This window comes from Saccopteryx leptura, chromosome 5 (assembly GCF_036850995.1).
Source record: "Saccopteryx leptura isolate mSacLep1 chromosome 5, mSacLep1_pri_phased_curated, whole genome shotgun sequence".
In the NCBI taxonomy this organism is placed as follows: domain Eukaryota; kingdom Metazoa; phylum Chordata; class Mammalia; order Chiroptera; family Emballonuridae; genus Saccopteryx; species Saccopteryx leptura.
This window is the reverse complement of record NC_089507.1, coordinates 158,113,206-158,130,329: the sequence shown is the minus strand read 5'-3', so window position 1 is coordinate 158,130,329 and position 17,124 is coordinate 158,113,206. Positions and strand designations below refer to the sequence as shown.

At 34.7% G+C, this 17,124-nt stretch overlaps 1 pseudogene; it reads right to left on the bottom strand.

Moving 5' to 3' along the window:
* Nucleotides 1–10,913: 10,913 nt before the first annotated feature.
* Nucleotides 10,914–11,830, bottom strand: LOC136406585 (E3 ubiquitin-protein ligase Mdm2-like; annotated as a pseudogene).
* Nucleotides 11,831–17,124: the final 5,294 nt, after the last annotated feature.

The following is a 17,124-nucleotide window of genomic DNA, read 5'->3' as shown; positions in this document are numbered from 1 at the left end:
AACTCTCATTCTACCTCCAGCATTTTGTAACAGAGACATGACCTCTGAGACTTAAAAGGATAAGAGGACATCCTCATCATTTTAATCTATCACTTGATAGATTAAGCTCCATTTAGTGCCTCATTGTTATATAGCCTTTCATTCAGTAAATAAAAAAATAAATTAACATACATAATTTTGGGTCCTGACCCAACCTTGATTTATTTATTTTTTTTTAATTAATTTTTTTAATAATTTTATTTTTTTAATGGGGCGGCATCAATAAATCAGGATACATATATTCAAAGATAACATGTCCAGGTTATCTTGTCGTTCAATTATGTTGCATACCCATCACCCAAAGTCAGATTGTCCTCTGTCACCTCCTATCTAGTTTTCCTTGTGCCCCTCCCCCTCCCCTTTCCCTTTCCCTCTCCCCCCTCCCCCCATAACCACTACACTCTTATCAATGTCTCTTAGTCTCACTTTTATGTCCCACCCACATATGGAATAATGCAGTTCCTGGTTTTTTCTGATTTACTTATTTCACTTTGTATAATGTTATCAAGATCCCACCATTTTGCTGTAAATGATCCGATGTCATCATTTCTTATGGCTGAGTAGTATTACATAGTGTCTATGTGCCACATCTTCTTTATCCAGTCATCTATTGATGGGCTTTTTGGTTGTTTCCATGTCCTGGCCACTGTGAACAATGCTGCAATGAACATGAGGCTGCATGTGTCTTTATGTATCAATGTTTCTGAGTTTTTGGGGTATATACCCAGTAGAGGGATTGCTAGGTCATAAGGTAGTTCTATTTTCAGTTTTTTGAGGAACCACCATACTTTCTTCCATAAGGGTTGTACTACTTTACATTCCCACCAACAGTGTATGAGGGTTCCTTTTTCTCCACAGCCTCTCCAACATTTGGTATCACCTGTCTTGTTAATAATAGCTAATCTAACAGGTGTGAGGTGGTATCTCATTGCAGTTTTGATTTGCATTTCTCAAAACAGCATGGTATTCGCAGAAAAATAGACACTCAGACCAATGGAACAGAATAGAAAGCCCAGAAATAAAACCACATATATATAGTCAAATAATTTTTGATAAAGGGGCCAACAACACACAATGGAGAAAAGAAAGCCTCTTCAATAAATGGTGCTGGGAAAACTGGAAAGCCACATGCAAAAGAATGAAACTGGACTACAGTTTGTTCCCCTGTACTAAAATTAACTCAAAATGGATCAAAGATCTAAACATAAGACCTGAAACAATTAAGTACATAGAAGAAGACATAGGTGCTAAACTCATGGACCTGGGTTTTAAAGAGCATTTTATGAATTTGACTCCACAGGCAAGAGAAGTGAAGGCAAAAATTAATGAATGGGACTACATCAGACTAAGAAGTTTTTGCTCAGCAAGAGAAACTGATAACAAAATAAACAGACAGCCAACTAAATGGGAAATGATATTTTCAAACAACAGCTCAGATAAGGGCCTAATATCCAAAATATACAAAGAACTCATAAAACTCAACAACAAACAAACAATCCAATAAAAATGGGAAGAGAACATGAACAGACACTTCTCCCAGGAAGAAATACAAATGGCCAACAGATATATGAATAGATGCTCATCTCCCAACCTTGATTTAAATATTGAGAAATTTACTTGTTGATTAGCTACTTGGTGTTGATTGAGAATCCAAGTGAGGTTCACAATGTGTTTTAAAATAAAAAGGAAGGTAAGTTGAGTTCCACAGATTCAGTGGAGCTTCATCGAAGGACAGATTAGCTTCACAGATGGTTTTGAGCTTTACCTAGAGTTTGCAGGCTTTCAAGCTGTAAATAAAACAAATAGTTGGATATAAATAGAAGACATATCCAGGGGAACGGTAAATATTTTGGTGTGGTTTAGAATGGCAGATGTGCACTGACTGACAGCGAGAAGTTAATGGAATGAGAAAAAAAAATGAAAAACGATGGGTTGATTTGCTTAACTTGAAATGCAAGGAAGCAAACTCTAGTTTTCCTAGTTTTAGATGAGATCAGTGACTTTGCAGAGATGACATCCACATCTTGTGAAGACACTCTAAATAAAGAGAGAATAACTTCCCAATATTATTCTTATTTTTATGAAATGAGAAAGAAGATCGTATTTGGCAATGCATTGGAAGTGTAAAATACTTTGACGATACTTGTCTGCCTTTTAGTTGACATTTATATAGATACGGTTGTATGACTGCTAACTGTAATTGACTAAAATCTGCAGCAGAAAAATTACAAACAGCAGAATATTAATTAGGGCTCTTGTATTTGCACAATGCTTTAGATAACTTTTGTTAAAAATGTAACAACTATGCTTAAATTTTAAAAAATATGACTACTACCTTAAGTCTATTACTGAACATAAATAAGCAAAATTGTATAGTTTGTTGCATGAATTCATAATTGCATAGCAAGTCCATTCCATGCAATTCACAAGTTTCATTTTATTAATGAATATACTTTCTAAGTAAGCTGTCCACATATCGTTTCAATTCAGAGGTTTGAATATCTTTGAAAACTTGCATTTACTATCCTGTCTTTGGTTGATAGTCATACTGCATTTGTTGATCAAGGGTCTTAATGCAGATATTTCTTATTCTTTTTGTCCAAACCGTTTTCTCATCTCTATTCTGTAATGAATAAACATATCACAAAGAAAATTTCTTTCAAAGCACTTGCCCATTAAGCTGCATTGATGAACACACAAAAAAATGCACCTTATAACCAAACAAGATACAGAGGTAAAAAAGTATTTTATAGATTAGATTACATGTATATATGTACACACACATATACCTACATACATTTAAATGTGAAGGTTGATATCTTTAAAATATTCGCTTCTCACAGTAAGCCAAGTTATAGTACTTTGCTAAGCAAAAGCATTAAATTATTTCCATCTTATGCATTGCCATCTGGTGTGCTTGTACTTTTTTTGTGAATCACAGAAAAAGCAATTCAAAGCCAGACATTAAATAGACTCGTAAGTAATCATCGACATGTTAAATAGTTTTTGAAGACAGGTTTGAACACGTACATTCCAACAGGATTTTCTTAGGTTGCTAGCCATAAGCTTTTAATTGAGACAAATATTTTATAATAATTTGGCAAACTGTTTCTGTGTACATCTGCTTGAATAGACTTATAACATGCTCCATTACAAAAATAGTACTGTTTTGTGATTCATACTCCCTTTTCCTTTGATATTTTTTCTTGTTTTATTAATGGGAAAGGAATCCTCATAATGAAGAAAGTCTATATCCTGAAAACACCCAGATTATTTTGCCTTCTCGATCTCAGTATCTGCAGCATCGCAGGAATGATGATGAATGGAGCTAACCTGCTTTATTTGTGGGTTGGGTTTCATGTCAAAGGGACCACTCAGACACACTCCTTAGCTTTGTGAAAGCAAGATAATTATGTCACAGGAACACTTTTGTTTCATCTTTTAATAGTTGTCTGAAGTTTTTTTCCATTGATTTGCGAGAAAGAAAGAAAAGGGGGGAGGCAGAGAGAGAGAACAACATCAACTTGTTGTTTCACTTAGTTGTTCCATTTAGTTGTGTACTCATTGATTGCTTCTCATATATGCCCTGACTGAAGGTCAAACCCATGACCTTTGGTACACTAGGTCAATGCTTTATCCACTGAGCCACCTGGTCAAAGCCATCTTAGGAAAGTTTTCATCTTGAGAAAGGCACCTTTATCATTAACCAAAACAGAACTCCCTCCCAGTATCACTGCTCTAGAAGAGTTTGTAATTCCACGGGGAAGCCTGTCCAGTCACACCAGCTTACAGTCATTGATCCTCTTTAAACATAGTCCTTGGAACTGAGCACAATACCCCAAATATGGGCAGACCAGGTAAAAGATTTGAGGAGTTCCCATTTTTGATTTTCCTAATGGAAATATTACAATAATTGGCTGACTGTCTTGGTCATGTTGGGGAAAAATTGCAAACTATTGTCTAAAACTGATTTTAAATCAAGCAGATCACAAATATTTATTAACTCTCTTTGATCTTATTTATATCTAAACATAGGCAATTATATTTAACCCTATAAAATCCCACTGTATTAATTTTGTTCTTTTCTGATTTCTATTAGAAACTCTTGGAACAATTGCATAATTTTTATAAACCTAAAAATAAAAGACTTTTTAGTGCAGAAAGAGTGATAAAGATAAGACAAAACAGACAAATATTAGACAAAAATAGGACAAGATATATATATATATATATATATATATATATATATATATATATATATATATATATATATAATTGCCTAAGGCATCACCATCACAATTATGTGTGAAAGAGTTTTTTATGCTGCTCCATATATATATATATATATATATATATATATATATATATATGAAGCACAATATATAGTGTGTGTGTAGCATGTAGCTACATAAATTTCATGAGTGGGTGGGGGAAAGAAGAGAACCTGGAAAGGTTTTAATGTGTATTATTATGACCTATCCTATATTTGATTCTTAATGATGGGTTTCAATTTGTTATGTAAGGATACGTGCTGTGCTGTAGCATTAGACTAGTCCAGAAATTTATACTTTGGGCATGTGGGGTACAAAGGTACTATAATAGACCTGCCTGATATTTTACCTTTTCTGTTTCTTTTGTGAACATTTTTGTAATAAAAGGAGCAATGAAAAGCTAACATTTTAGTAGGATATTACTATTACATGAAAAAAGTTATGTGAGAAATTCATCCAAGGGTAGCAATAAAACTACAATGGTTAATGGGATATGGTCGAAACTGTTGTTATTTTTCTGAGAAGACAAATACTCCATTGAGACTTTCTTGGTCATTGCAAAGGTTTATTTAGTAAAATCTGTAAGCATTTGACTACTATGAGCTAGGCACAATGTTAGATAACTATAGTTTATTTAGACAAACAAAAGAATGTCCCCCTCTTTTGAAGATCTTTCTTCTAAAAGCAGATAATGAAAAATAGATAATGATTGCTGCAGTGATGTAGACATGTGCAGAGCTCTATGTGAAAACCCCTGGGGACTTTCACATAGACCTAAGAATTTTCTCGTTAATCTATTCTTTCTTCTTCCATTTCCACCAACATTCCCTTTCTCCTCCAGTCACCTGTCTCTGTTCTGTAGTCACTAAAATAGTACAAAGGGACATAAAAGATAGTGGGTAGGCACACAATGGATAAAAAATCTAATTAAACAGAAGTACATTCTAACCTAGACCCTGTCTTCAAAGAAGACTAAATTACCCTTAAGCAAGACCAATCCAAGAACTCAGCAGTTAATTTTGCTAATGGTATATTTTAGCACTTGCTCACTACAGGACATTCCTCTTCTCCTCTTGCCACTGAAGAGAAAGGGAGAGGCATGCTGGGTATGACACTAGGTCCGTTTCCTAAGAAAATTGATGTGTCTCTGTGTCAACAGTACTCATTGCTGCTTTTTCAGTGAGAGAACCATTGTTACCTAGCCATTGATATCTTCAGATATAAACTGTCTAAGAGTCAGGAACCCAGAAAAATGATCAGAGTGTCCAGCTCTGCAAGTTAAGAGGACCTACAGACCTCAGTCCTTAATCAGAAAACTCCTATGAGTTTTATTTGCAAATCCCACTATATAGTTTCTATAAAATTGAGAACAATTGTTCTCTCCCTACAACCAAAATATTGGCAGAAATGTTCTGTGTGCACATTTGTAGTGACCACAGACAGATACATGCTACAGACAAGAGTTTCATCCTTAGCACCAGTAACAGTGAGGGAGATGGTGGGAGGGAAAACCCTGTATATCAGGCTGTATCATCAGAAGAGGGTTCAGGGAAACCCAGTTTCACTCTGAGAAGCCAAAGCCCTGACACTCTACATTCATGGCTGTGGCCACCAGCATACTTTCTCATCTACAGTGCCACTTCTTAGTTCAAAGGTTTTCACTGCACATATGAGTTATTAAGAGAGAAAACTCTAAAGCTCCAGGTATGTTATGGAGGAGGTGGTGATGTAGTGAATAAGAGTTCAAACAGACTTCTCTTGCATTTCTGGGAAGCATCAGCAAACAGGTCCTCCTCCAGACCATCATCATAGATGAGAAGACCAAAGACCAAACCCTTTTAATGATCAATAATTGAGAACTATTGAAGAAAATATGAGTACACGAAGAAAACCAAGAGAGAGCGGGAAAGCTGACATGAGTGGTGTTACACAACTCAGAGAAAGAGCACTGAGTGATTAAAAATATCAAATATCAAGTAAGACTCAGAAAGGACAAGTGATCTTGACAGTAAGTATCTCACAGATGGTCAGGGCAACAGAGCAGTGTCCTGAGAAGAAAGTAGGATAAAACCAGATGGTTTTGAGTTGACAAGTGAATAGAAGATGCAAAAATTGGAGATGGTAAGAATAGACAATTATTCCAAGATTAATTTGTGACATTTGGTTTAGGATTAGAGAGACCTGAGGATGTTTAAATAATTTTAGGGGGCAGTCGTTAGTAAATAACACACATTTCTATCTTAATTCTCTAGATCTTCCAAGTTCAAGCAGCATGACTTTAGATATTTCTCTAGCTCTCACGTTTTCCCCTGTAAATGTTTGTCTGTATTCTCCCAACCAAAGTTACCTAATTGTTTTTTTTTAATAACATTGCTGAAAGAAGGAAAAGAATCAATGTAGCAATGTCTCTTGGGAAAGAAAGACAAAGTTACAGATTCCAGAACTCAGGTGAATGAATTAATCTTTCAAAAGAAAAAGGTGTCTCTTACAGTGTGGTGAGTGTAAAAGGCAAATATTTACTTTTATTGGTTTGGCATTAAGTGATTTTTAATTTTAATGGCATTAATTTTTTTTTAAATAGTAGGTAAAATGAAAGCCCCAATTAGGTTAGAGTTGGTGAGCAGAAGGTTTGAAGGAGATGGCCAAGATTTAAAATAGCTAAAAACCATCAACAAAATAAAAAGACAAGCCACTGAGTGTGAGAACATATTTGCCAATACATCTGCTAAGAGCTTAATATCCAAAAATTTTAAAGAACTTATAAAACTCAACACTAAGAAATCAAACATTCCAATTAAAACACAGGCAAAGGATCTGAATAGACACTTCTCCAGAGAGGACATACAGATAGCCAACAGACATATGAAATGATGCTCAATGTCACTAATTGTCAGAGAAATGCAAATTAAAACCACAAGGAGATATCACCTCAGCCTGTCAGAATGGCTATCACTGATAAATCAACAATCAACAAGTCTTGTCAAGGATGTGCAAAGAAGGGAACCCTCATGCACTGTTGGTGGGAATGCAGAGCAGGGCAGCCACTGTGTAAAGCGGCATGAGGTTACCTTAAAAATTAAAAATGTAACTGCCTTATACCAAGTGATTCCACCTCTGGGAATTTATCTGTAGAAATCTGAACTACTTCAAAAGAATATACACACCCCTATGTTCATTGCAGCGTAATTTACAACAGCCAGGATTTGGAAGCAATCCAAGTGCCTATCAGTGGATGAGTGGATAAAAAAGCTTTGGTACATATACACAGTGGAATACTAATTGGCCTTAAAAAAAACAAAAGAAGGATAACTTACCTTTACAACAGCATGGATGGACCTGGAGAGAATTATGCTAAACAAAATAAGCCAGGCAGAGAAAGACAAGTACCATATGACTTCAGTCAAATGTGGAATCTAATGAACAGAATAAACTAACAAGCAAAGTAGAGACAAACTCACAGATAGAAAGCAGACTGACAGCTGTTTGGGGAAGGGTGGAGGGATTGAGAAAATTTTTTTAAAAAAACTAGAAAAACATAAGGACATGGACAACAATGTGGTGTTGGCCTGGGGAATGGGGACAGGTGAGGAAACATGGAGGAGGATAGAGGGGAGTTTATGTTGATAGATGGAGACTTGACTTGGGCTGGTGCACACACTATAGTGTACAGATGATGTGTTGTACAATTGTGCACCTGAAAGCTGAAAAATTTTTTTAGCCAGTATCACCCCAATAATTTTAATATAAAGAAAAAATAAAATAATATAGCTAAAATGATAAAAAGAATACTGAGAAAATGGGGTTGTTAAACAGTCTTGAATGTCCATTTGATGCAGGAAAAAATGTACTTAAAGGGGCAGGATCCTTGAAGGCTCTGGTTTTCCTCTGAATAGTATACCGAGCCTGACACTTGATTAGAAAAGAATGACATTGGGTGTGGTCCAGATTTAGTGTTCTTTGTAGTGAAGGGAAGAGAATACTGACTGAATAAAAAAATATTAGGGAGGGGTTGATTTGCAATCTGTTCAAAATTGAGAGGGTAGTGGGTGGGGTGGAATACGATATGGATACCTAAGAAAAAGTAGAAATTATAAAAGAATGGTGATCTTGGTCATATGAAAGTCAAGTTGGGATAAAACTAATTGGGAGCTAGGTGGGTAGAAAGTTGTAATAAGTGAAACTAGGCTGTTTGTATTTTATAAGTGGAGCTCTTCTAGGTTTAAGGACCAGGGATGTACCAGTGTAAATGAGTATACAGTTGTTTGGAGTGAAAGGTAACATGACTCACTTTATGCCTGTTATCCTTACATAATCATTAATAGTTCCTCTTTAATTTTTTTCTTAACTAAGCCTTTAATAATTTTTTTATTTGATAGCAAATACATGTGCACTGAACCTAACAATGTGAAATATAAAGACTGTGTTAGTAATCCATAGGTACGAAGAATGAGAGATTCCATTTGCAGGTAGATTTGAATGTGGATAAATAGCACCATTACGTACATTTACCCTGGATACACATTGTTCATCATCTCATTTATGCCACCAACTCTCCTTAGAAAAAATGAGTTCTCCTTAGTCTAGCTGAAGTGTTATACATCCCAAACTAATACAGCTTTACTGTGGTTGAGGATCGCTCTAGCTGAAATACTGATCCCTTTAGCTGTTTGTTTCCTACTTATATGTGCATAAATGGGCAAATCATTTGTGTGTCTGTGGTTTTGCTTTTGAAATTTATAATGACAATATACTGTTAGTAACTATTACACAAAGTTTCTGTGCAGAATGGTCCCTCGTTTCTATTCCAAAGCTTCAGTTCAGTTGCTGTTATTGTCATATGACTGTCACCTATAGGAAGAAAAACACAGGGACCCTAAGTCAAAGTGGTTATTTACACTATTTTGCTCAAGTAAGATTCATATTTACATATAAATCAAGAAGTTTGAATGCTCTTTTAGAATCCTATGTTCTGACCTTGTCTTTCTTGAATAAAATTGATGCATAATTTGTGGATAATTTAGAAAGAAGTTATGACCTTCCTGACTAGTTTTTAAAATGAACATTTTTACATTATTCAATTTTGAATGAATCTTTCTGAGTTCACTGGTTTCTAGAACTTGCCTTAAGCAAATGTCTGAGGTCTCCTCACAACCATAGAACCCACCCCCAAAAGGTACTTCATAGTATCTTAGAGTTGGTTTTCAAATTTAGGAAAACAATAGATTCCACTAGATCTTGAAATCAAGTTTTAGAAAGAGCCTGGCATACAGGTCAGACCCACAAACACAACTTTATGTTTTATTACAAAGTCATAAAAATTCTGTCTTGTGGAGTAATAGTGGCTATTCTCAAAAACTTTCCTTACCACAGCGGCTGGATTACAACAAGTACATTTTTAGTTACATAGCTCTAAAATGAATACCAATTTATTTTTTATCTGGAAAGAGCATTTTAAGAATTACTGAAAGAGCAAAGAAAGTAAGAATTGGAAGATTAAAAGGTGTCTAAAATTTTAATATTAAATCTTTCAAATAAACTTTTTCTCCTTACATGAAAAGTATTAAATAATTTACATTTAAATGCCGTACTTAGATGATATAAAAATCAGATACTTCTCATTTAAGAAGAAGTGGATAGGATTTAAAATATGAGGGAGAAGTATATCCAATTCAAATCACATTAAAACCCAAATATAAAATAAAAACAGCAGTTAAGTTTTCTAAAAAGAAGTAAATATTCAGTACTGCCTCCCAAAGTAGGTAAATTAGACTAAAGAGAAGAAATTTACATGGATTGAGATACTTCCTTGTTTTGATATATGTAAAAAAATTAAAATGTATCTCATGTTTGTCTAAATTTTTAGGGTTATTTTGTTAGAAATATATGTTTAATTTTATGAACAGGTCAACTAGAGGAAACAAGGTAGCACAATCATTTGTTGGTTATCTTCCAACAAGGTAGGACTTACTTCTGTCTTTTTTAAAGCTTAACTGAGGTATAACTGATATACAAAATGTTGCATGTTTAATGTATACATTTTTTTGTTGTTTAGACATAAGCATACATTCATGACACCATCAGCACAATCAATGCGTTAAACATATCCATCACCTCTAACAATTTTTTTGCATTCTTGTGTGTGTGTGTGTATGCATGTGTTAAAAACACTTAACATGCCTGACTGATGGTGGTACAGTGAATAAAGCATAGACCTGGTACACTCAGGTCCCAGGTTCAAAACCCCAAGGTCAATGGCTTGAGTGTGTGCTCGTCCAGATTGAGCGCAGGCTCACCAGCTTGAGTGTGGTGTTGCCAGCTTGAGCATGGGATCATCAAAATGATAAACTTGAGCCCAAGGCACTGGCTTGGCTTGAGCTCTATGGTCAAGGCACAAATGAGAAGCAATCAATGAACAACTGAAGTGACACACTATGAGTTAATGCTTCTAACCGCTTTCTCTCTTCCTCTTCTCTCTCCATTCCTGTTTGTCTCTTTCTTTCAAAAATAATAATAAATCTAAAAAATTTTAAAAAAACACATAACATAAGATCTATCCTCACTATATTATTGCACTATGTTGTACAGCAGATCTTTAGAACTTAATCACCTTGCATACTTTTCAAGGCTTCTTGGCCCATTGAAACATGCCTTAATATGTCCTATGTAGCCATATACTCTACGACCATTTTTCAGTCAACCTTGGCAGATCACACCAAGATCAATGGCATTAAGGGGAAAACAAGATTCTATAATTTCTTCTTTGTCTTGTGTTTTTTCTGACTCAAACTCATTGACATCTTCTTGGTTTCTATCAAAAAATGCTATTAGAAGTCGATGGCTGAGAACAGTGCTCACTTTTCTGTGATTGAGAGCCTGTGTCATTTTTTAGCATCATGGTCTTCAATGTATGATTGTTGGGAAACATTCACTGTGTGGAGTTTTGTTGTTGTTTACTATTTTTACATCAGGAATATCAAAGCCTTCATATATTTGTCTTGAGTTTTCTAGTTTGCTTTACTGGACATTTTCCCTTTATTTTTCTCTTTATCTTTAGGAAGCCAGCACTCAGAAGTGGCTGACACCTATTGAAATTTGATGGAAGGGGAAGATGCATTTCATTTCATAAACTACTAGTAGTCAGCTAAAAAAGTTTCAAGATTTCTTCAAATGATTCTATATCACTCTCCCCCGCCTAATATACACTAACATGGTATACACCATCATCTTCTTATAAGACTTATTCTTCTGCATTAAGGATATAATATTCTGAATTGAGACTCCACTTCATGTTCCACAGTGAATTAACATGGAACTGAATTCTGATCCAACCACTTGAATATTCACTTACACCACCATTGAGATCCAGTTATGATGGAGTCTCTGTGGATTCATGTCTACTGTTTTTTTTTCATAACACATCTCCTTTATTACACACCAAGCAAGACTTTCATCAAAGAAAGAAAAGTAGTATCAGATTTCTGGTGCTGTCTTTGTCACGCACCAAGTAATTAATCTGAATTTTATTTTATTCAGAGGTCACTCTCCTTCCTCAGAATTCCCCAAATGTTCTCATATCCCAGGCCTTAAGGCTGCTCAAATGTCCTAGGTCCTAAAAAGAAGGTTCCTGGAGGTGAAAACTTCAGGACCTCAGCCAGAAGAGTTCAGGATGCATATCCGGCTGGGCTTCTCTCTCCATCTTCCTTCCAGCCACATAGATCACATAAGGCCCAAAAAGAGCCCAGGTCACTGAGAACCCCTAAAACACCCTAATTAGCATTTGTACATGTGTACCCAGGGTTCACATCCTCCACCAACCCCTCCCTTTACTTTCAAAATTATCCTGGCTTAAACACAAATTATTTTTCATACTATGTAAAAGTCATTGGGAGTTATGAAGCCCAGGAAAGGGGAGGGAAGAGTGATCAGAGGATTATCCAAGTGGGTACAGAATTTATGGCCCAACAATTAGGGGAAAAAATTTGGCTTTAGCAAGAAATTTCATAAATGAATACAAATTAATAAAACAACATAGTTAAGGGAAAATAAAATACTCAACTCTGAGTTTTTACACACTCTAGACAGTAAGCCAGCAAAGTGTCTGGAGACCTAACAGGCAACAAGCATCTAACATTTACAAAGGTGAGTGCTTCTATGTGATGCTACTCTGATTTAATTACCTGTGAAAGTCCAAGTTTGATTCCTTCCAAAATTTAACATCTATTGCGAGCCTAATGAGTTAAAAATCGGAGCTGGAGAATAGAGCCATTACAAAATAAAAGTAATCAACAAACTCTTACAGATCTCCTAAAGTAATGATTCACACAGGATTTCACACAAAACTCCCATTAATGCTAATGAAATTAGGTAAGTTACAGGCTGAAACTCTCCCATACATTGATAGGTGAACAGTTCCCTGAGGTACTTTCTTAGATGAGGGAACTTAATTTTCTTTCCACTAATCCTCTCTGGATGAAAAATAAGAATTCATGCTTCACAAGTTAAATTTCTTTTTAAAGTAGATGGCACAAATTCGGAATCATTGAAGTGGATTAATCAAAAAACACATTAAGACAGTGACTAGCTCATTTCTTGAGCAATCAAACCATCTTCCATTCAGATGGATACCAGTTGGCCAAAGTCTTGGGAAATCAGTCTTTATCGATGGCTCAAAAAGTAACCCACTAAATTCAGTCAATATTGCTTCTTCAAGATTCTAGAAAAAGAAACTGTGCAATTATGTGAGGAAACTAGTTGAGAAGAAATAGGAATTTCTAATTGCCTTAATATGAATTAAAGAGTTCAATCACTGATTTAATTAGCTGCCTAGGGAAGGAAAAATCATGCAACATTGAGTTAGAAACAATATAAGAGCATTCAAAGACTTATACAAAGTGGTAGTCCAAGTATAATTAAGTTCTGGGGGCAAAAGTAGTTTTATTTTCCTTTTGTGGTTCAGAGGAACATAGCACCTTTCACTAGAATGTCATTGTTTTTGCTTGATAATAATCATTATAATATTAATTTGGATGTATACAATTCTTGATGGCTAACAGTTGGTTGCGTTTCTAGTGAATACTTAAAAATGATTACAATTCTAAAGCCAAATAGATTTTCTATTTATCTTCTGATTTATTACAACTTCCAAATATATAGATAGAATTGTGGGTACTATCCTATTTTACAGTGGACAAAGGAAGGCTCAAATTAGTAAGTTACTTTATAGAAAAAAGTGGTAGGCCCTCAAAATACATATTAAATCATACAGATTGTAAATAAAATATGTATGCTGATTAATGATGAGAATGATGTCACAGAAAGGAAAGGTTCTTAAAAAATCTCAGTTAATCAAGCCAGTAAATGAAGATTTTCTGAAAATCATCACCCAAGATCTTAATGTCAGAAGAATTACATTGTCTTGTCATTTGGTTAGTGATATTTTAAAAGTTGCTGAAATAGTGATAGATCCCCAAATACCAAAATATGCCTATGGTTAAATTATGTGTGAACACATACACAGTCGTCATTAGTGATACTCGGTGAAAAGTGTCTAATGCTTTTTATTTTGACTAAAGCCCAAATGACATTGAATTTAAGCATCAGCAGACACATTTTGGCTAATTAAGTGGCTTTAAATAAATAAAAGAAAATTGGCTAATTTATTATGTATTAAGAATCAGTACCACTACACATGGCATATTAAAAATGACTAGTGTGAAATCCACATTATAGTTGGATATGTATCTGTAATGCATAGAACAAATAAAGTGAAAATCATTGAGCAAATATAAAACTGAACATTATCAACTAACTTGATCTAATTGACATTTTTAGGATAGAGGTTGAAAGCCAACAACAAAACACACATTTTATTTAATATACACACTACTCACTAAGATAGACCATATATATTTTATGACACATACTTCTATCAATAGAATGAAATTGCACAACATATGTTCTCAGACAACAATGAATGAAACTTGAAATCAATAGAAAATAATTGGTATATTTTCAAATATTTGGAAATTTAAAAACACACTTCTGAATAAACCCTGTGTCACAGAATAAAACAATAAAAAATAGGGAATATTTGTAATTAAATGATAATGAGAACACATGTCAACATTTACATAACATAGCTTAAGTAGTACTTATATATATATATGTATGTAGGTGAAAACAATGCCTCAAATCAGTCTTTGAAGATTCAATCTAAGAAACTAGAAAAAAAAAGCAAATTAAATTCAAAGTAAAAAGAAGAAAAGATATAATAAAGATAAGACTAGAAATCAGTGAATTTGAAAATATCAAAGAAATAGATAGAATCAATCAAACCAAAAGTGATCCTTTGAAAAGGTTGGTAATAAACCTGATAAAGCTCTGGCCAAACTAATTGAGAATAAAGAGAGAGCCTGACCAAGCGGTGGCGCAGTGGATAGAGTGTGGGACTGGGATACGGAAGACCCAGGTTGGAGACCCCGAGGTCACCAGCTTGAGTGTGGGCTCATCTGGTTTGAGCAAAAAGCCCACCAGCGTGGGCTGGCTTCAGCAAGGGGTTACTGAGTCTACTGAAGGCCCGCGGTCAAGGCACATATGAGAAAGCATCAATGAACAACTTTCATTGCAACGTGCAATGAAAAACTAATGATTGATGCTTTTCATCTCTCTCCATTCCTGCCTGTCTGTCCCTGTCTATCCCTCTCTCTGACTCACTCTCTGTCTCTGTAAAAAAGTAAAAATTAAAAAAAATTAAAAAAAGGAGAGAAGACACAAATTATTAACATCAAGAATGAACAGAGAACATCACCTCAGATCCTACAGACAGCAAAAGTATAGAGAAACATGAAAAACACGATGACTATAAATTTGATAACTTAGGCTAAGTAGACAAATGCTTTGAGAGAAACAGCTTTAAAAAGGATGCATTTTACTATGTGCAAAAATTACTGGTGTACATAGGAGACGAAGCACAATGTGCCACTGTTAGAACTAACACTGACTCATTTTTTAACTACACTTTTTATTTTATTGTTTTATTTTTGGACTATATTAAGATTACACCATGGTACTTAAAGTTTGATTTCTTAACATCTAAGAACTACATGTTTATTTCTACCTCCCATAATTCTTTTTTTTTTTTTTTTTTTTTTTTTTTTAGCAAAACATATTTAAATAGATCACTTCCACTTTTGGATAGTTTCTAGAACAAGAGAAGCATTCAGCTATAGGAGTCGTTTTTCTTTACAAAATGTGGTGAGTCTATTGGGCTCCCTCATTTATTTTTCCATAATTTAAACCTTAAGAATCTGACTCATTCCACTGCTGCCACAAAAAAAAAAAAATCTAACTCAATTGTATTAGAGAGTCTCTACATGGGCTGATATTTTGGTGGAGATCAAACAATCACATGGCTTTTTGCACCTCATTATAGTTGTGGGCATTGTAAGCTGGTAGTCAATCACTAGTATAAAGTAAAAATGTGTTTTTAACATGAGCATTAAGTATTCATTAAGTTATTAATTCTGCAATATATCCAGGAGGAGAAAAAATAGAATAAGATCATCTTTATTAGTTGAAGATAATAATAATATGATAGCTATAATTTATCGTACACTTATATGTGCCAGTGTGCTAAGCCATTTTTATTCATTACTTAAATTAATCCTCATAACATTATTAAGACATTAGAGTAAGTCTTATTGTACCACAAGGATCCGATACTAAAGAGACAGAAATATTCTGTCCAATAAATTAGCAAAAGGTAAGAAAAAAAAATCACCAGTGTTAACGGTGCATGTTGGATAACGTATGCATCTAAATTTGCATTGTAGGTGGTAAGTTAAACTGGTTAAAAATATTTTGTTAAGTAATCTTTAATCTGTATCAAGAATCATAAAGGTGTTCTATATTATGTTAGAGTATATGCAAGCCTAGAACATAGTCTAAAGAAATAATTCAGGCTATAGGCCAAAAACAAAACAAAGCAAAACAAAAACAGAAACTTAAGATTAATGGTATTAATTTCAGCAGTAGCCATAATATTATTTTATTTATTTTATGATTATTTAACCATACATAATATTTAACAATTATTGTTAAATAAAAAAGTGTAGTCATATGACTTTATATTAAGTGCAGTACTCTATACATACATATACACCTATGCATATATACAAGCATGTATGTATAAAAATTAATACAGCTCTCGTGTGCATATTCCTTCAATAAAACTACGTTTAAAGTCTGACGGACAGATGAGATTACAATTGGCTGAAATTTTTATTTATTTCTTTTTTTAAAAATTAAGTGAGAGGCAGGGAAGCAAAGACACTCCCATAAGTACCCTGATCAGGATCCACCTGGCAAGCCTTCTACCAAGTGATATTCTACCCATTTGGGGCTACTGTTCCATTGCTTGGCAATTAAGCTATTTTAGTGCCTGAAGTGGAGGACACAGAGCCATCCTCAGTGCCAGGGGCTATCTTGTTCAAACGAATCCAGTCGTGGCTGTGGGAGGGGAAGAGAGAGAGAAGGGGGAGGGGGAGAGAGAGGGGTGGAGAAGCAGATGGTCACTTCTCCTGTGTGTCCTGATTGGGAACTGAACCTGGGGCATCCACATATCAGGCCAATGCTCTATCAGTGAGCCAACCAGTCAGGGCAAAATTTAATTTCTAACACTTACCGTCACTTGGGTCTTATTACTACAACAGTCAATTGTTTATAACCCCAGATGAAGCTGTGGCATGTGCCTAGGTTCACACATTTCTTTTTCCTAGAATGACTTTCCTACCCTTCCTGTGTTAAGTTAGCCCAA